The following is a 21,258-nucleotide window of genomic DNA, read 5'->3' as shown; positions in this document are numbered from 1 at the left end:
TCCCTGACATGAATTACTGGGTCTCATCAGTTCTACTGTACTGAAATAGCTTTTGTGGACCTGTCCTCTGAATTCCCATCGCCCAAATTATGGCCATTTAACTCTCCTGTCTTTGTTTCCCATTTTCCCCATCCCAAGTCTTTTTCCCACTTCCAGTCCAACCTCCATAAGACCACTAGAGTTATCTTTCTAAAGCTCAAATAAAACAACGCCGGCCTTCATTAAAAATTTCAATAGTACATGGCATGCAAGGCTTTTCATAATCTTTCGATGTATTTTTCCAACTTCATCTCTTACTACTTCTCATCAAACACTCTGGCCCTCTTTTCTTTAACTTGGAAAAGTCAAACTATCATATTTCAACTTGTTGATTACTCTTTCATGATTATGTAGCATTCTGCATGCTCATTTCTGGCTGGAAAATACTCACCTAACATTGTTCTTACTTGTCTGTTGAGATTCAAATATTTTCTCTTCTGTAAGCCTTTCTTGACTCCCATATTCAGTTTCTCCTGTGCTCCCACGAAACATTCTATTGACTTTTCTCATAGCATATCTCTCACCAGAGGATATTTTTCCATTGATTTTTAGAGAAAGTGGAAGGGAGGGGGAAGAGACAGAGAGAGAGAAACACTGATGTGAGAGACACATTAATTGGTTGCCTCCCACATGAGCCCTGCCAGGGCCAGGGATTGAGCCTGAAACCGAGATACCTGCCCTTGACCAGAATTGAACCTGGGACCCTTTAGTCCACAGGCCAATGCTCTATCCACTGAGCCAAACTAAGGCATAGCACTTACATTTTATTGCATTCATCTTTTTTGCCATCTTGACTAATGCTGTCCAAAAGAAATGCAAGCTGCATGTAATTTTAACTTTTCTGGTAGACACATTAAAAAATAAAATGGCCCTGGCCAGTGTGGCTCCATGGATAGAATGTTGGGCCTCGAACCAAAGGGTCTTGGGTTCGATTCCCGTTCAAGGGCACATATCTGAGTTTCAGGTTCAATCCCTGGGCCGGGTTGGGGAGTGTACAGGAGGCAACCAATAGATGTGTCTCTCTCACACATGGATGTTTCTCTCTCTCTCCCTTCCACTCTTTCTAAAAATCAATGGAAAAAATATCCTCTGGTGAGGATTAACAACAACAAAATAATTATAATAATTCTAAAAAAGGAAAACAGATGAAAAGAATTTTAATATTTTATTTAACTCAAATATATCTCAAATATTGTCACTTCAACACATAATATACAATTTATTATGTATTTTACCTTATGTTTTTGTGTTTTCAAAAATCCTGTGTGTTTTTTATACTTACAGTACATTCCAATCTGCCAGGTTTCAAGTACTCAATACTGTGGTTAGTGGCTTTCAGATTGGACAGCTAGTGTGAGCTTCAAAAGGAATCACATCTTGTTCATTTTTGTATTCTCAGGTGCCAAACTTGTAAGAAATGCCTAATAAATGAATGAATGAATGATGATAAAAATAGCTTGCATTGGTTACTTACCATATGAAAGGCACTGTGATAAGCAATATACATAACTGTTTATTCCTTTCCTTACCATCAAGTGGTTGGTTGGCATTCAATAGCTACTGAACAGTCATTAAGTAATTAGGTAGTCTTTGGAAAGCAACTTAACTTCTAATGATCTCCATTTACTTATGTGTGAAAGGACAGAGGGGTTGGGCAAAATGACATTTTCCCCCAGGCAGAAGCTTTATTTATTTTATTTTTCTAGTTTTTGTTCTTATTTTATTTTTAATTAATTAATTAATTTTTAATTTAATCTTATATTGGTTATATTATTTTCAGGTGTACAACATAGTGATCTGACATTTTTATACCCTTACAATGTGATCACACCACTAATTCTAGTAGTCACCTGTCACCGTGGAGAGTTATCACAATATTGTTGACTATATTCTCCTTCTTTTCACCCATATCCCCACCCCTCCCTTCTGGTAACCATTCCTTTGGTCTCTGTTTCCATGAGCCTATTTTTGTTAAATTAAAAATGTTTTTCCATTATAGTTGACATTGAATATTACATTAGTTTTAGGTGTACAGCATAGTGGTTAGACATTTATATAATTTATGAAGTGATTTCCACCCCCCGTAAGTCTAGAACGCACCTGACACCATTATTGACTATATCCCCAATACTGTCCTTTACATCCCTGTGACTATTTTGTAACTGCCAACTTGTACTTTTTAATCCCTTCAGTTTTTCCACCCAGCTCCCAACCCCTTACCCTTCTGCCAACCATCACTGTGTTCTCTGTATCTGTTTGTTCTGTTCATTTATTTTGTTTTTTAGTTTCCACATATAAATGAAATCATTTGGTATTTGTCTTTTATTTAGCATTTCATTTAGCATAATACCCTCTAGGTCCATCCATTAATATACTGTCCTCGAATAGCTGACATATCAGATATTAAACTGATAAGAATAGATACTACACTTGATCTTAGCCTAAAGGCCAAGAAGTGGTGCCATGTGATTCTTAAGCCCAGTTCTAAAATAGTGTGGATTATAAATAAATGGAGAAAATGGGTTAGAAGATTTAGGAAACAATGTTGCACAGTGGAAGGGCATATGCTTTGGAATTAGACAAACTAAGTTAGACTTCCCACAACCATTACTCAGTTATGTACCCATAAGCAATTTAAATTCCCCATCTTCCACTTCCTCATCTGTAAAATGGACACATCAATACCTATCTTGTTGTGAGGTTTGGGAATAATATCTACAAAATGTTTGGCATATTAGTATATATTCAAAAATAGAATATAGACGTTATTATTGGTTCTGGGAAATCTTGCACTTTTATTATTATTTTTCCTTAAGATTTAACAACCTTAAAGGTAACCCTTTAAGAGGAGGTTTACCATGGGCCATGCTAGGTGCTTTAAAATATTAACTCATTCAGCTTCATTGCACCCTTATAAGGTAGGTGATATAATTGTCATTTCCATTTTACCTTTGGGATACTTGAGTTACAGAGAATAAATAATTTGCCCAAGTTCACAAAGATAGTAAATAGTAGTGCTCAGATTCTACACCCAGGAGTTCATTTCTAGAATCAGGACTTTTAATCACTGTGCTCTATTCTTCTCAAGCCAAACTTTGCCTAATTCATTAAAAACACACACACAACACTACAATTTGCTATTCTAATAAATATCATCACAACAATTAAATGGCTTTGTTTATGGAGAAACGCTCATTTGTGCCCTTTCTGAGCTCTGGAAAATAAGAGAGTAGAGACTGAGTCAAGTGTAAGTTTTACTTACTTAAAGAGACATACTTCAAAAAAAAGAAAAAGAGTCATACTTTTGTATATACTGACAATTTGTTACACATAGGTGTGGTTTGCTGCCTGAAGTTCTTCCAGTTCCAGGCCTCTGTTTGCAAATATTTCTGAAAGGAGGCCTTTCCCAAGTAGTTCAAAGGTGTGAGGTACTGATCTTAGAGACTTTAAGCACAGTTCTCAAAAACCACCACCCAAAGAACAGGAAATAGGCAAGTCAGAGTCTGTGGCTTACACCTTAGACATGCTGTGATATTTGAATACAGATGACGAACTAGCAATTCCCATTTCTGGGCATCTGCAGCACTCTGTTCTGACTCATGTACAAAGGGTGTAAATTCCTAAAAATGGAGAAGAAAAATAAAGAAAAGGAGACAAGAAAAAGAAAAGAATAACTTCCAGGTCTCAGGGCTCTACTGAGTTACTATAGCCCAATAATGAAGTAAAAACAATGCTACTCAACAAAGAAGGGCAAAATGATCATCTAACCAGATGTGGGAAGAAATTGGCCAGCAAGATGATTTATTCTTTTTACAATGATGCTTGGAAAATAGATAACAGATGATATGTAAAGAAATGTTACAAATACTGTTCTTCTGCCTCCCAACACCTGTGAGCTAGGTAACAACAGCACACTTTTAAACATAAACAGGGTCTAGAGGAGACAGTTGAGGGAGGCAAAATTTTACCTCTACCTTTTTAGGGTTTTTCAGCTGGGCCTGAGAATTAAACTGATATAAGACAGATTAACAGGAGAAAAGTATACAAATGTATGTTTTACATGACATGAAAGCTCTCACAAGAATATAAAGCCCTAAAAATATGGCGAAACCTACAGGCTTTTACATTAGATTGAACAAAGAGAGGCAATGGTGGAAAAGTCACTAAACTATATGAGGAGGCTAAAGACAGATAAAAATTAAATTTAAAAAGAATGTATTTATTTATTTTATTTTTCCATCACCATTTATTTGCCCTCTTCCACTTCTCCCCACCTCCCCCCAGAAATCACCATACTGTTGTCCATTTCCTCGAGTTTTCTCTCTCTTTTTTTCCTCAATCAAGGTAAGAATTACTTTAAAAAGGTCTATTTAATACAAGATTCTCCCGGCCTTGATTCCCCATTAAAGGATGAGTTGAACAAAACCTTTAAAGTAGAAAGTTTTCTGAAAGAAAGGGCATATCGAGCCATATGTCAGCTGGAAAAAGCACCGGGTTTTGGGGTATGCAGTGGAAACTGCCAGCAGTAGAGCTAGGTGGAGAAGCAAAACATGTCTGACATCCTGGGGTTGACCGGGCTCTTTTATAGAATGAGTAAGTGGTTTTGAAAGAATTTAGATTGGTTATAGATAGAGGGGGCAGGAAAAGGTGAAGCAGAACGAGTTTTGGGATAGGTATACAGTCTGTAAGAAAGTATTTGCTCTTTCTGGATTGGCTGTGGGCAATACTTTGGGAAGTTCATTCATCGGCTATTCTATCTAGATAACGTCAGAAACAGCCACTTGGAATTCAATTCAAAAATTCAATATATATTCAGGAAAATAAGCAGTCTTTTGTTGTTTTCCCCTCGAGGTTTTTAACTGAATTAACCTTCCTTGTATCTTCCTCCTATCCTCTGCCAGCTTGTCGTTTAATTTAGGACATCTCAGAATTTTTTCCTTGTCATATGTGTCTTCTCTCCTGGTATAAGGAGGACATTTTTATATCCTCTTTCCAGGAAGAAAAAGGGGGATTAGAATACCCTTCTTGAACCTGTTGTATTTTATGTGTCTTTAGCTCTAAATAATCCTTGTGCCAAAGTGGCATATTTTGAGGTGGCATATACTTTCTAGAAACAGAAAGTCAATGGCCAGGACACAAGGAATGATTTAGAACAGCCAAGACTATAGCAGCTCCACCTAGATTAAGCTGTTTTGTTCCACCTAGATTAAGCTGTTGAATAACTGAAGGTCCGATTATTCATCTCCTGGTGAAAACCAGACTTATATTGCACAGATCTCTGAAACACTCAGGATGGATATGGGCATTAAGTTTCACCCTCCTTTTAGAGATGAGGATATGAAGCCACAGGGACCTGTGTACTTGCTCAGACTGTACACAGTTTTAATAGAAATGCTGGAAACTTTGGTAGAACTTTTTTTTGTTTTTATTTTTAACAAGCTTTAAAAATATGTTTAAAGCAGACCAACTCTGGATGTCATAATTGAGTACAGGGCAAGATAGAGATCAGCAAATTAACTGCAGAGCATAACTGCCCTTACTAGAAATTTGGCTCTCTCTAGTTGTCTGAAACTCTCTAGACTATGAAAATTAGCATCTCTGATGCATTCTAGATAGCTGTGATGGGTTGTCTACTGCAACCTCAAAGAAAGTTGTGTCCCCTTTAGTTTTGTCAAAATGAACATTTTTAATGAAAAGTGGTTTCTTTTAAATAGTTCACACTCTACATTGTCATGAAATCAGTACAGAAGCATGGTGAAAATAATTAATTCTGTGAGTTCCCTGAGACATATGTGAGATTCTGTGCTATTCACTGTGGGAAATACAAAGAAGTATAAGGAGCAGTCAAAATGACTTGATCTTGTTTTAGAGGAGGCAAATGTGGCATAGTAGAAAGATTAAGGAGTTTGCCATCAAACAGATCTAGAGTTTAATCATACTTCTGCCACCTAACAGCTGTGTGACTTAGGGCAGGGTACTTCTCTCATTGAGCCTCAATTTTTTCTTCTATGAAATTCAGATAAATAGATAAATACTTGCATAGGGTTATTGTGAAGATACAGCTGTTAAAAAAACTCAACTGAGTAAATTTAACGATATAATTAGCTTTATTCAATGATTCAGGCAACATCCCATCTAGCAAACAGGAAGGAGATCCCAGGAGCTATATAAAATGAAAGCCTTTTATAAGGAGTAGGGGGCAGAAAAACGAAGTTTCTAGCAAAGAGTGCAACATTTCAGGCAAGGCACTTTCCTTTGGGGTATCTATTGGGCAGATTGCCTCACTAGTGTTGACCAGGAAATTACAGATTAACTGATTGAAAGTTATATTCCCTCAAAAGGGTGAGATTAGTTAGATTACGTATTAGATATCAGTTTCGTGACTGTATTTTGGGCCTGTTGTCTCTTTTATAACACAGTGAAGAACCTCAGCAGATCTGTGTTTAATAAGACATTGAGGAAAAATATGTTAGAAAATGATACATGCTAAAAGAAAAGCATTGCCCTAGCTGGTGTGGCTCAGTGGATAGAGCGTTCGCCTGAAGACTGAAGGGTCCCGGGTTCAATTCCTGTCAAAGGCACATGCCTGGGTTGTGGGTTTGATCTCCAGTAGGGGGCGTGCAGGAGGCAGCCAATTAATGATTCCCTCTCATCATTGATGTTTCTATCTCTCTCTCCCTCTCCCTTCCTCTCTGAAATAAAAAATATATATATTTAAAATAATAATAGAAGTGTTTCTTTAGAGCAGGAAGAGGTAGTACTTCTGTTTTTAAAGATGTTATAAAATTCTGAGGAATTCATAAATCGCTATAACTACATTATGTAGCATATTTGTTTTAGTGCTTATTCCTATGTATTTCTTCATTATTATATATCTCTCCTTAGACTGTAGACTATAATAGTACAGGTGTTTTATATTTGAATAAAATTACAATGAAGTTGACTCCAATATATGGCCATCTGCAGACTAAAGGGTCCCGGGTTCGATTCCACTGGGTTGTGGGATCCCCAGTAGGTGGTGTGCAGAAGGCAGTCAATCAATGATTCTCTCTCATCACTAATGTTTCTATCTCTCCCTCTCTGAAATCAATAAAAATATAATAAAAAGATATTTGCACAAAAATTTAAACATTTGCAATGAAAGTATTCTCCAAAAGTAGCACCTAATTACATATGGTATGCTGATAAACCTTAACAGTGTACTCTAAGAAGATGCCCCTACATTCCCTAGACTGGGTTATATCCACTTTATTTATATGTATTCCCACATCCAGCATTATATTGGAATTATCCGTTTATGTCTGTCTCCCTATTACACCCTTTGCTCTATGGAAAATACTCTTATCTAATTTTATGTGCCTAGTTCAGGAATAAGGGCTTTAAACAAAGCTATTTATCTGAACTGAACAACTTAATTATGAAATTACTAAATATGAATCCATCATCTTTAACTGTTTTGCTGGTGCCCTATAACAGGCTAGAATTTGGTTCAGAGTTCTTATGTCTTGTTTGGGGAGCATATTTTTGACCTATTTCTAAGAGTGTTTCACCTGACCCTGGCTATTTCAGAATTCTGGTATGGGACTGGGTTCCAGGTACTCACATCTTGCCTCACCTAGTGGCATGTTTCATCCCTGAGGGTGAGGGTAGCAGGCAGCTGTGTTAGCTTTGTATTCTGTGCCCTCTTCCAGAAATGACTATACTCGTGTTGGACTGTGAGATCCTCTAGGGCTGTGGTCAGCAAACTTCGGCTCTCCAGCCACATGCGGCTCTTTGGACCCTTGAGTGTGGCTCTTCCACAAAATACCACGGCCTGGGAGAGTCTATTGTGAAGAAGTGGCGTTAGAAGAAGTTTAAGTTTAAAAAATTTGGCTCTCAAAAGAAATTTCAATCGTTGTACTGTTGATATTTGGCTCTGTTGACTAATGAGTTTGCCGACCACTGCTCTAGGGCAAAAGCTGGAAACGAAGGTTTCTAGGGCTCAGACTTATGTGGCCACAAAGCAGGGAGCTCAGTAAACTTTTTGTAGTTTCCACTGAGTGCAGCACCCTGGGTGCTCAATGTATAAATACAGATGTAACCCACCATTCTTCGGAGCATAATCTCAATTCGTTGAGGTTCTGCTTCCCGGCATATGTCGACAGTTTGGCTCAAATAAACTCACTAAAATTCTTTACAGGTTTCAATGGTTTTTTCGTTAACAGGCAAAAGCTGGAAACGAAGGTTTCTAGGGCTCAGACTTATGTGGCCACAAAGCAGGGAGCTCAGTAAACTTTTTGTAGTTTCCACTGAGTGCAGCACCCTGGGTGCTTTTGTGCTACTAACAGTGCCAGGCACTGAATCCTCAAAGAAAAAAATCACCTTCAATCATCGTGGCTCATGCTTAACGTATCAATCTGTGTTATTCTCTGTGCCAGAAGCTTTCCTTCATTTAAAATTCTCACAATCCCCGCCCCCCCCTTTTCTTATTCCCCCAGTTTGTCATTTTTTAATGATAGGCGATTCCTAATGGGATTGTTTATACCATGGAGGTTATGGTAATGTTACTACAGTTATTTTCATAATCCTTTTATTAATAAAAATTGACACATAAAGTGCGTTGAGTGCACTCATCTTAAGTTTAAGGCTCGATGAATTTTTACATATGTACACATCTTTGTAACTACTACTCAAATCAAGACACGGAGCTTTTTAAAACTCTTATTAGATTCCCTTGTGCCCCTTCCATCCCTCCAGAGGTAACCATTATTCTAAACTCTTACACCACTAATAAGCTTTGTATGAAATTATTCTGGAGAAATGGAATGATTTGGCTCACAATCCCGCGGGCCTGGACGAGACGCACCCTTGGCTCTCTCCTGTTAAAGGGCATCCCGCGGAGGTTCCAGGGGGTCCGCGGAGTGACGGCTCCGCTCTCACGGACCCGTGCCAGCCCCGCCAGAAGGCGGTCGGGCCTCACGTAGGCAGTGCCAGAGCACGCCACAATAGCCGCCCGCGGTCTCCCACGCCAGCCTCGCCGCAAGCTCCCCACCATTCGAGTGGGCGCCCTTCCCGCGCGACAGGGAACCAGCCGGGCGTGGCCCTGGGCGCGACCCGCGAGAACGTGAGTGGCCAGGGGAGGCGCTCTGGAGCCCGGGATGTGGGGCGCACGCCCATTGGCTGAACCTTCCCCCGTCCGGCCGCAGAGCCCACCTACCCGACCCTCTTTCGGCGCTTCCATTGGTCGCTTGCGTTCCAACCCGCGCCCGCTCCGCCCCCCTCCCTCCCGGACGAAAAAAAGGGTTGGTGGTGGGAGGCCAAAGCGGGGAGGCGGGTGAGCGGTCCTACTGGTAAGGGGGCGCGAGACAGCCAATCAGGACAAGACGTCGAAAAGTGGCGCCGCGCCAGCCAGTCACATCCCGCGGTCCGGGTCGGGGGCCGGCTGACGCGAGTGCAGGTCGCAGCCAATGGGCGTGCCGCTACCCGTCCGCTCTTTAGCAGCCGCTCGGGGGTGGTGGAAGAGCCAGTGAGGAGAGCGCGACGGCAGCGGAGCCATCGGTGGACGACCCGAGGGAAAGCGAGGCCCAAGCCTGTGCATCTAGGTGAGAGGCGGGACGCCGGGTGGGAGAAGCCGGGTGCGGGCCCCTACTCGCCTGGCCCGGGCCGCAGCGGCGGGCGCCGGGATGGCAGGCCGGGCCCAGTCGGGGGTTACACCCGGCGCCCCGCCCACGTCCTCGCCCCCGGCTGGGAGTGCCGGCTTCGGACCGGATGGTCTCTGGTTGGGGCGCGCCGCTGCCCTCCGGAGGGCGGGGACCGCTAGCAGGGATGTAAGGGAGGAGCCTGGTTTGCTGCTGCGGAGCCTGGGGGCGCCTCCTGGGGTGGGGAGGCCGGGAAGAGGTGGTGAAGGTGGGGCAGGGTAGTTAACGGAGGAGCGGGCTGGTGTGCACCAGAAGCCTGTGATTGAAGGATTCCAGGTCTGGGGAGGAAGAAAGTGATGAGAAAAGGTTGATGCTCAGAAAAGGGTGCCGGAGGAGACGGTGCGGAGCTGTGCAGTGTTGTTGGCCTCTGGTAAGTAGGCATTGATAGAGGGTGGGGGGCAATCCGCCGGGAGTGAGGGGAGGGCAGGCTTGGGTTTTGAAGGTTAAGAGATGTGGACAATTAGGGACACGTGGATGTGGAGTGAGAGGCACCTACGGAAACCGGAAGGTGACTGAGAGGAGAAGGTTTTAGGTGAGGTGTGGATAGAGGCTCCTTCACTGGAGAGCTTTAGGTGGCCAGTTAGGGGAAATTATACGAGGAGCAGACAAGGTAGGTTTATGTGTGGTAGCTGAAGGGTGTGGACCTTTTGAGTGAGTAATAAATAATAACTCGGTTTTGGCAGAGACGGGAGAGCCAGATGTCTCAGGAAGGAGTCAGTCAGCCAAGTTCATGGGTTCATTCACTGCACTGCATCGAGGCCTAAACACTGAGATTTGACAACTCTCACTGCTGAGGCTGATCGATCTTCCGCCCCTCAGTTCATCTAATTTGCTTTGCTTCAGCAGCCCACACGCTCGCTCTCTCAGAATTAATGGCACAAGTGTTTGCTTTTGATTGGATGGCAGTGAAGAATCGCATAATTCTTTACATTTAAAAAAAAAAAAAGTATGCGTTGGTTTAAACGCATTGTCAGAAGATACTCTTAGAAAATCTGCCCTGTAGGGGAGTTTCTCAACTATCTTGTTGGGCATGTGTAATATTAGCATAAAAATGATGCAGGAGTTCTTACAGAAACACAAGTGAGAGTTAACATGTAAGTACAACCCTGCTATTCTGCAGCATCAACTATTTTGATGTAGTAGAATTTGGTTATGTATCATGCTTGCTGGGAACATTTTCAGCCTGGGGAAGTTTTATAGCTAAATAGGTTCAAAGTTCCTTTCATTTAGAGGAAAGTCAGGCATGGTACATGTGTATCACTGTTTCAAGCTTTTGGATTTTTTATTTGTGGGGTGAGGGCAGAGGTTGGGGTCAGAGAAGAGGAAGTAGAAAAGAAAGAGTGTCCCACTACCTAATTTCCAGTGGAATTAAATGGGAGGAGATGATAGGCACTGAGGTATAATTTCTGCTTGAGGATATAACAAAAAGAATGTGAAGCGTTCAGCACTTTTGACAAACATAAAATAGTATAGGGTCAAGGACAGAAACCAAAGAGGGCATTCATTGAATGTATAGGGTGCTTCCTTATTAACTAGATCGACAAAGCATTATAGCTAATGAGCCATTCTTTGGGATGTAGAAATAATTTTGTGGGAGTAATTTCTTGGTAATGCTACTCATTGATCACATTTTACTCTAAGTATAACAGAATACCCAAGTGCTCACAGGTGCTGAGGCGACTCAGAGCAGAGAAGTAATCTGAGTTATTCAGGGAAGGTTTCTGGGAAGAGGTGATTTTTTTTTTTTTTTTTTATAAATTTAACTTTTTAATCTCTCAAAGCAATCTTTTTTTTTTTGGATTTTTTTTATTGAGGTATTATATGTGTACATATCTTACCATTGCCCCCCCCCCCACACCCATACATGCCCTCACCCCCCAGAGTTTTGCGTCCATTGTTGATGCTTATATGCATGCATACAAGTCCTTCGTTTGATTTCTTATCTCCCCCACCTCTCCCTAACTTTCCCCCTGTAATTTGACAGTCTGTTTGATGCTTTACTGTCTCTGTATCTATCTTTTTGTTCATCAGTTTATAATGTTCTTTATTATCCATAAATGAATGAGATCATGTGGTCTTTTTCTTTCATTGACTGGCTTATTTCACTTAGCATAATGTTCTCCAATTCCATCCAGGTTGCTGCAAATGGTAAGAATTCCTTCTTTTTTATGGCAGCATAGTATTCCATTGTGTAGATGTACCACAGTTTTCTGATCCAGTCATCTGCTGACGGGCACCTAGGCTGTTTCCAAATCTTAGCTATTATAAATTGTGCTGCTATGAACATAGGGGTGCATATATCCTTTCTGATTGGTGTTTCTAGTTTCTTCGGATATATTCCCAGGAGTGGGATTACTGGGTCAAATGGGAGTCCCATTTTCAGTTTTTTGAGGAAACTCCATACTGTTCTCCACAGTGGCTGCACCAGTCTGCATTCCCACCAGCAGTGCACGAGGGTTCCTTTTTCTCCGCATCCTCGCCAACACTTGTCGTTTGTTGATTTGTTGATGATAGCCATTCTGACAGGTGTGAGATGGTACCTCATTGTTGTTTTGATTTGCATCTCTCGGATAATAAGTGACTTTGAGCATGTTTTCATGTGTCTCTTGGCCTTCCTTCTGTCTTCTTTTGAAAATATTCTGTTTAGGTCCGTTGCCCATTTTTTTATTGGATCATTTATCTTCCTTTTATTTTATTTTTTTAAAGTATTTCTTTATTGATTTCAGAGAGGAAGGGAGAAGGAGATAGAGAAACATCAATGATGAGAGAGAATCATTGATTGGCTGCTTCCTGCATGCCCCCCACTGGGGATCAAGCCCGCAACCCAGGCATGTGCCCTTGGCCAGAATCAAACCTGGGACCCTTCAGTCTGCAGGCTGACGCTCTATCCATTGAGCCAAGCCGGCTAGGGCTTATCTTCCTTTTATTAAGTTGCATAAGCTGCCTGTAGATGTTGGAGATTAAACCTTTATCAGTGACTAGAGGCCTGCTGCATGAAATTCGTGCAGGGGGGGAGGGATGTCCCTCAGCCCAGCCTGCACCCTCTCCAATCTGGGACCCCTTGAGGGATGTCTGACTGCCTTTTTAGGCCCAATCCCGGTAGGATGGGGCCTAAACGGGCAGGCGGACATCCCTCTCACAATCCAGGACTGCTGGCTCCCAACTGCTCACCTGCCTGCCTTCCTGATTGCCCCTAACCACTCCCCTGCCAGCCTGATTGATGCCTAACTGCTCCCCTGCCAGCCTGTTTGCCCCTAACTGCCCTCCCCTGCAGGCCTGGTCCCCCCCAACTGCTCTCCCCTGCAGGCCTGGGTCTCCCCCAACTGCCCTTCCCTGCAGGCCTGGTCACCCCCAACTGCCCTCCCTTGCAGGCCTGGTCCCTCCCAACTGCCCTCCCCAGCAGGCCTGGGTCCTTCCCAACTGCCCTCCCCTGCAGGCCTGGTCCCTCCCAACTGCCCTCCCCTGCTGGCAATCTTGAGGCAGCCATCTTGTGTCCACATGGGGGCAGCCATCTTTGACCACATGGGGGCAGCCATCTTGTGTGTTGGAGTGACGGTCAATTTGCATATTACTCTTTTATTAGATAGGATAGCATTTGCAAATATGTTCTCCCATGCAGTGGGCTTTCTTGTTGTTTTGTTGATGGTTTCTTTTGCTGTAAAAAAGGTTTTTATTTTGATGTAGTCCCATTTGTTAATTTTCTCTTTAGCTTCCATTGCCCTAGGGGCAGTGTCAGTGAAGAAGTTCTTTTGGCATATGTCTGACATCTTGTTGCCTGTGGATTCCTCTAGTATTTTTATGCTTTCCCGTCTTAGGTTTAAGTCCTGTATCCATTTTGAGTTTATTTTTGTGTATGGTGTAAGTTGGTGATCTAGTTTCATTTTTTTGCATGTATCTGTCCAATTTTCCCAACACCATTTATTGAAGAGACTGTCTTGACTCCATTGTATGTTCATGCCTCCTTTGTCAAATATTAATTGAGCATAGTGGTTTGGGTTGATAAAGAGGTGATTTTTGAACCATCCTTTGAATTAGGAGTTGGGATTTGGGTTATTGGAAGACATGAAGATTATAATGAGTGACAAATGAAAAATGGCTTTAAAGGAGAATTGAAGGTTTGAATGAAGATTTAAGGGTGTGGACTTCAACTAAGTTTGTTGTAGCTTAGTTGATAAATGATGATTCTGGTAAGAGAATAATTAGAATAGTTGGTTATTGGAGATAGGTTGTGAAGGAAAGAGCATAAAAGTATTTTTTGATAGTTATAAGAGAATATGGTGAAAGTAAGTTGGGTTGTTGAGAGGTAGACTTGGTATTCAACTATGTATAATAAACATTTTTGTGTCCTGTACTAGATTATGTTGATAATAGTACTATAATTTATTGGATGTTACTTTGTGCCAGCCATTGTTTTGAGCTTCCTGAGCATCATCTTCCTTTGATTATCGCTATTTTATAGATGAGGGAACTGAGATTCAGAAAGATTAAATTTGCCCAAGATTACACAGCTAATAAGGTCAGGATTGGCGTAGCCAGTCAGTAAACATTAATTGAGCATCTGTTTCATGTCAGGCACTGTATTAAGTGCTGGAGATTCAAAGTTGATAGCAAATCCAAAGGTCAGGTCTGAGCCTTTTTTTTTTTTTTTTTTTTTTTTTTTTTTAGAGGTTTTCATGAGTTAACAGAAGAGAGTGAGGGAAGAAAGAGAAAAAGATTAGTTGGAAGGACTTTTGTAGACACTGAGCAATATACTGTTTAGGGACACTTAGAATTTTAAGAAAGAGGAAGTGGTCAGCAGCAAACTATATAGCTGAGATACTCAGAGGAATAAAGATTGAAAAGAAACTATTGAGTTAGGTAAGGGAAAAGTATTGTGAATTTAGTCTCAAGAAAGCCAAAATGAAGATATTAAAATACAGGCCAATAGTTAATCATGTTTAATGGTAAGTGCTCTATACAAATGTAAAATTTGGTATGATCACAGTTATGGTCAAATTCATAGAAAAGATGTTGGCATGTCTCTTTGTAATATTTTAATCTTTGGCTGGTAAGATTGTGAGTGGCTTAAAAATGCTTGTACTTTTAGTATTTTTTCAAATAAAAAAATGAGCATTATTATTTTTGTAATTAGTGGGGGCAAATTATTCAACTGAAATAGGGAATATGTGGGTGGGCTAATGCTAATCTGAATTATGTTTGGGGTCAGAGAAAAAGATGGCCTTTACTTCAGTGCCTACTGCATATGAGCCACTTTGTAGGCACATTCCCATCTTAGAATGTCTGGGTTGTTACCAGTGTAAACATCCTGAAACTACATGTTGAAAGATAGCATGTGCTTAATCTGAGGGATCAGGTGACTAAAGCACCCTGAATCATGAAGATAGGGTTTTGACTCTTCTGAACATTGTTTTCTTTGCGTTTAATAAATGGATTAAAGGTTAAAAAGAAAACAAACCACCAGTGCAGTTGAGTTATTTCAACTTTATCTTTTGGCCTTTTATTCTTTCCTCTTCCCACACGTTGATTCTGTAGTTCCTGTCTTCAGTGGGTTTGTAATGGGCTTAGAGTCCCAGTTCAGTAAGACAATATGAAAGTGCTGAATTTGCATAGAACTGAAACACTTAAATTTTTTCATTGTTTTCTGTTCCCAATTTGAAGAAGAAAAGAGACTGATTTCAAAAAAGTAAGCTTTTCTCATAAAATTTCTCCAAAGGAAACTAGTAGGATTTGCTCTAGGATCCAGTACGGATTTATTCCAATATCTAAATGAGAAAGGGAGGAATTTTGCAAGTCAAGAATAGGTTGTAGTTTAAAAACAAACAAACATATTTTTATTGATTTCAGAGAGGAAGGGAGAGGGAGATAGAAACATCAATGATGCGAGAGAATCATTGATTGGCTGCCTCCTGCATACCCCCTACCTGGGAATTGAGCCTGCAACCCGAATGCCCTGACCTGGAATCCAGCCATGACTTCCTCGTTTGTAGGTCTATGCTCAACCACTGAGCCACACCAGCTGGGCTAAGTTCTAGTTTTTAAATTTCATTTAGCCCATAGGGATTGTGGGAGAAAACAGTATTTCATCTAGGTACTGTCCTTTTTCTTAAATTATCACATTTAATTTTCATATAATTCTCTAAGTTGGCTATCCCATTTTTCAGATGAAGAGAATGGGATTCAGAGTAGTAATTTTCCAAAGGTTGAAAAGATAAGTGACAGAGCTGAGAGTCAAACATTGCTTTGTCAAAAAACTCCAGAACTCATGCATATGAGACAATGGCAAGAAGAACTTGTTTACTTGAATACCTGCAATTGAAAGGAATGGCACATAGCCTTAGGTATTTAGTAACTATTTGTTACCCTTAGAAGGGATTCTTGTTCTGTGTGTTTGTGCTTTGCGACAATGGCTCTTAAATGATAGTAATTTTTGTGTCTTATAGAGCGCATTATATTACATTTAGAGGTGTGCTCACATTTTAGTATTTTCTGAAATGAAGATGTATTTACAGTGCTATATTTATTTTAAAATGTTTATGAAATGGATACTATGTCTTAAAATTTAATGTGTCTCAGAGTTGAGGTAGTGTGGTATATGCATATAGTCTTTATGTATAACTGTCTTAGCAATTTGTTGTGTGCAATTTCTTCCCAACCTCCTCTCTTTACTTAACCAATTACTTTTTTTTTTCCAGTATGGCATAATACAGAACTGAAGTATATATTAATAATAAAATAGTCACTCTCTTTAGCTAGTGAATATTATAGTATAGAAAAAAGATACTGTGATGTAGAAAATTTACATTGCACTGTGAATCAGCAGATCTGAGTTTTAATTTTGGTTTTGCTAGTAACTTGATGTATGATTTGAGGCAAGTCACTTCCCCTTTCTGAACTTTAGTTTCCTCATCTGTAAATTGGAGTGGGGTGGGGAACTTTCAGACCTGTCTATCTTGAACAAACTGTGTGCCCTCTTTTTTTAATCCTCACCCAAGGATATTTTTCCAATGATTTTTAGAGAGAGTGGATAAGAGAGGGAAGACTGAGAGAAATATCAATGTGAGAGAAACGCATCGGTTGGTTGCCTCCTGCATGAGTCCCGACCAGGGCCCGGACTGGGGAGGAGCCTGCAACCGAGGTACGAGGTACGTGCCCTTGACCAGAATCGAACCTGGGACCCTCAGTCTGCAGGCCGAGGCTCTATTATCCACTGAGCCAAACTGGCTAGGGCTGCTCTCTTTCTAATAAAAAATGTGGATGCTATAAATCCCTTTCTTAAAAACGGTATTTATTGCTTTTTACTATTTCTTCTTTCTCTTCATCTCCCTGTCGTCCCTCCTGTCCATTTTCCCCCATGGATCTTTGAGGGTATTGTTAGATTTTTAACTTATTAGAGAGGGTGAGTTATTTCTGATATCCTGCATTTACCAGGACAGAATATCTGAGAAAATAGGTGCCTGTTAAATAGTTAATGACTGAATAAATGTGTTTTATCTGAATTAATAAGAGTATCATTTAAATAGAATACCATCTGAAAGCTGTTGAACTTTCACTGCAAGATAATTCTGCCTAAAGAATGAAATGTGAGACATAGAACCATGGTGGAACAAACTGTGGAATCTCAGAGGGAAGGCAGGCGGGGGTGGGGGGGTGGGAAGAGATCAACCAAAGAACTTGTATGCAGCTGAAACCGGTTTGGCTCAGTGAATAGAGCGTTGGCCTGCGGACTGAAAGGTCCCAGGTTAGATTCCGGTCAAGGGCATGTACCTTGGTTGCGGGCACATCTGTGCAGGAGGCAGCTGATCGATGTTTCTCTCACATCGATGTTTCCAACTCTCTATCTCTCTCCCTTCCTCTCTGTAAAAAATCAATAAAATATCTTAAAAAAAATAAAAAGAACTTGTATGCATATATGCATACCCTGGACACAGACAATAGGGTGGTGAAGGCCAGGGGTAGGGGCTGGCTAGAAGGGGTCAATGGGGGAAAAAGAGGGACATCTACATTAATAAAAGAGAAAGATGCAAATTGACTCTACCTCTGTGATGACCACCAGCCAACCAGGAGTGAGTTTGCAAATTAACCCAACAAAATGGCAGGTTAATTTGCATACGCAGGCTAGCAGCAAAGACTGAAGACTGAAGGCTCCACTGCGGCCAGAGCCAAGCCTGAAGGCTGAAGGCTTGGTTCTGCTGCGGCCCGGGTCCTGGGTGCCGGAGGAAAACAGGTGCTGGCAGCCAGGGGAAGGAAGGCCTATTGCACAAATCTTCATGCAACAGGCCTCTAGTAAGTAATACTTTGAACAACAAAGATTAAAAAAAAAAAGAATGAAATATCTTTTGTAAAGTAAATTTATCTGCTCTCTATTGGTCAGGTGCACACTTGGGCCTGTCTATAAGAAGCTCTCTCTTATAGTAGAAGAGGCAAACTTTAAAAAACTGTATTATGGGCAATTGCCAACATAAAAATACAATAATATGCATATCAGTAACTTTAACAATTATCAACTTGTGGTCGATCTTGTTTCATCTGTACTTCCATTCACTTCCCCATTATTTTATTTTGAAGCAAATCCCTAGACATTTTTACTAATGATTACCAGATACTATGATAAGTGTGACAATAGATGTGCTAAAAAAGTGAAGTGGAATTTTTTTATATATATCACATGGAGACTGGACAAAAGAAATTAGATATAATAATCTGTAGGGCAGGAATAATGTAATTGGGGAGACTGAGTGTGCATATATAAAATAGAATGTAGTGAGATCATATGTCAAAATTGGTTATAGAGATTCTAAGTGGGAAATGACATTATTTCTGAATCAAAGTAGGATTTAGACAGGGGGAAAGAACATTAAGTGGGGGAGGTGAGGGTGATCACATGGAGAAAACAAGTAGAAAAATGTAATTTTAGCTTTATAGAATAAGTTGTGTATAAATCTGTATCTCTCTATATCTTTTAGACCCCTGTAATATGTTATTGACATACTGTAGATTTCACATTCATACTTAAAAGGAGCCAATTGCTTTATTACAAATTAGGACACACTACTTTGTGACTGTCCATGGTGAATTATTTGACACATTCCATTAAAAGCCTTCTGAATATATTAGTACCACATGTATTAATAGATCCATTTTGTCTAGAATGTTTGTGTGGGAGCTCCAGTGGCGCAATCGGTTAGCGCGCGGTACTTATAGAATGTTTTTGTGTGTGTGTGTGTGTGTGTGTGTGTGTGTGTGTGTGATCAGCTTTGAAGTATGTCATTTAGAGGTTTTAAATAGTGGCAGGTGTGTGTGTGTGTGTGTGTGTGCGCGCGCGCGCATTTAAATGTTAACCATTTGCCAGTTTTAGAATTACTTTGAAATATCTAGTTCAGGCCTCCTCAAACTACGGCCCGCGGGCCACATGCGGGTGTTTTTGCCGTTTTGTTTTTTTACTTCAAAATAAGATATGTGCAGTGTGCATAGGAATTTGTTCATAGTTTTTTTTAAACTATAGTCTGGCCCTCCAACGGTCTGAGGGACAGTGAACTGGCCCCCTGTTTAAAAAGTTTGAGGACCCCTGAATCTATTTTATGGAATACTTGCTAGTCACATGAGCAATCCTTCTTGAATTTAAGGAATTCTTATCATTATATCTTATTATTTTGGAGTATTGTCTTAAATATTTAGAAATATTAATTGGAAATAAAATCTTTTAAAAATATATATTTTAATTGATTTCATAGAGGAAAGGAGAGGGAGCGAGAGAGAGAGAAACATCAATGATGAGAGAGAATCATTGATTGTCTGCCTTCTGCATGTCCCCTACTGGGGATCAAGCCCGAAACCTGGGCATGTGCCCTTGACCGGAATCAAACCTGGGACCCTTCAATTTGCAGGCCGATGCTCTATCCACTGAGCCAAATTGACTAGGGCTGGAAATAAAATCTTAAAATATATTCATAATGCAGAGATTCATAGTCAAAGGTCATGAACCTGTTTAAGTATCTCCTTAAAGCTTTGTGCTAGCTCCTCAGAAAATATACATTTAGTTTTTCATATAATTTCAGGGGGTTAATAAGACTCTCAGAACCTACTCAAATATCCTTAGGGGGCCTATGGATTCTGGTTTAATAAGCCATTCTTTAATGTATAGGCAGAAAGCCTACTGTTTAAATTCAACTCAAATTTATTTCTGTGAACTGCTCACCTTTTATAAGCAGTCTTTTTTTATTATTGAGTGATAAAATTATAAAGCTCATTATGCAAATATTAATTTAAAAAATATACCACTTCTTAATTGGATTCTTGGGTGAAAGCAAGCTATAGCCGGTTTAATCAGTATGTAGGAATGGTTTTACCAAAGATTTTGGAATAAGTGTATGGTACTTTATATAATGGCTGCTATTTATTCTGAATTAACAGGAAGTAGAATATATGATATAAGAATGAATAAATGCATAAATACCATTTTTTTCAGAGACAAAGGAAAACATTTCTTTGACTTATCTTGCCCTTACATAGTTAAGATTTGTGGATGAAAGAATCTAGTAAAGTATTTTGAGGTTTACATTTGTGTTAAAATAACTCCTTGGTGTGATACAGAGTTTTAGAGACATATTTTGGCTGACAAAGGATTGATTCTCAGTGGAGTCCAGAGATCTTAACATCCATCTAGTTTCAAGGATGGTCCTAAATAAGTTTCTTAGAAATATGTTGTTTTAAAAACTTGTGGATTGTACCTATAAAATGAAGTCAAAATAATGGTTATTAGCATATGCAGAATGGGAACAGGTGAATTAGCTGCTATTGGAACATTTGACTCTACAGAGCAGTATATTGATTGAAGATCAGTGAGTATTAGATGTATTGCTTTAAAGTGATAACCCTTGTGATGTATTAGAGTTAATAATTCACTGAGTATCTAATGTACTATTAGGCAACAACTTATTTTAATACCTAGTAATAGATAGATAGACTTTGAGAGCTAGAAGAAGACTTAACCATTAGTGATTTGGCCTCCCCTTCAATGAATTTTACCAATGATCAGAGCAGTTAATTGACGTGCCCAAGGTCAGGTGGTTAGTGGCAGTCCCATTAGTGTAGTTATTCATTACCTTACTGATTTTTTGTAAGTCTGTTGTGCTTATATATTTTGGCTGTCTTTTCCTTTTGGAACTCAGTTTATGAAGAAGGAAGTATCTTAACACTAGGGTTTTTAGCATTGTGACTTCGATTTTCAATTGATAAATTGATGAATTCCCTGAAGTTTTATACTATAATGCTTTTACTTTGTTAGGCATGTTCTTATCTCATCTTTAGCACAATAACCCACAGTTACAAGGCTTATTGGGGTAGGCTTCTTAGTAGCTTGAGTCATTTTCACAGCTGGAAACAGATACTAAGAATCCAAAAAGTCGCCCTGGCTGCTTTGGCTTAGTGGATAGAGCTTCAGCCTGCGGACTGAAGGGTCCCGGGTTCGATTTTGGTCAAGGGCACATGCCGGGGTTGTGGGCTTGATCCCTAGTAGGGGGTGTGCAGAAGGCAGCTGATCAAT

General features: G+C 40.2%; 1 protein-coding gene across 2 annotated transcripts in view; it reads left to right on the top strand.

The window, feature by feature from the left end:
- Positions 1 to 9,466: 9,466 nt before the first annotated feature.
- FAR1 (fatty acyl-CoA reductase 1) overlaps positions 9,467 to 21,258 on the top strand; it is a 69,007-nt gene continuing 57,215 nt past the window's right edge. The window contains exon 1 of one of the 2 annotated variants that reach the window (XM_079789124.1): positions 9,467 to 9,620. The gene's annotated coding sequence lies outside the window, so the exon portion shown is untranslated. Of the gene's footprint in view, positions 9,621 to 9,929; positions 10,087 to 21,258 lie in introns of those variants that run through there. The other variant, XM_079789125.1, reaches the window with a different exon arrangement.

This window comes from Cnephaeus nilssonii (assembly GCF_951640355.1).
Source record: "Cnephaeus nilssonii genome assembly, chromosome: 13".
Classification (NCBI taxonomy): domain Eukaryota; kingdom Metazoa; phylum Chordata; class Mammalia; order Chiroptera; family Vespertilionidae; genus Cnephaeus; species Cnephaeus nilssonii.
This window is presented reverse-complemented; position numbering and strand designations above follow the sequence as displayed.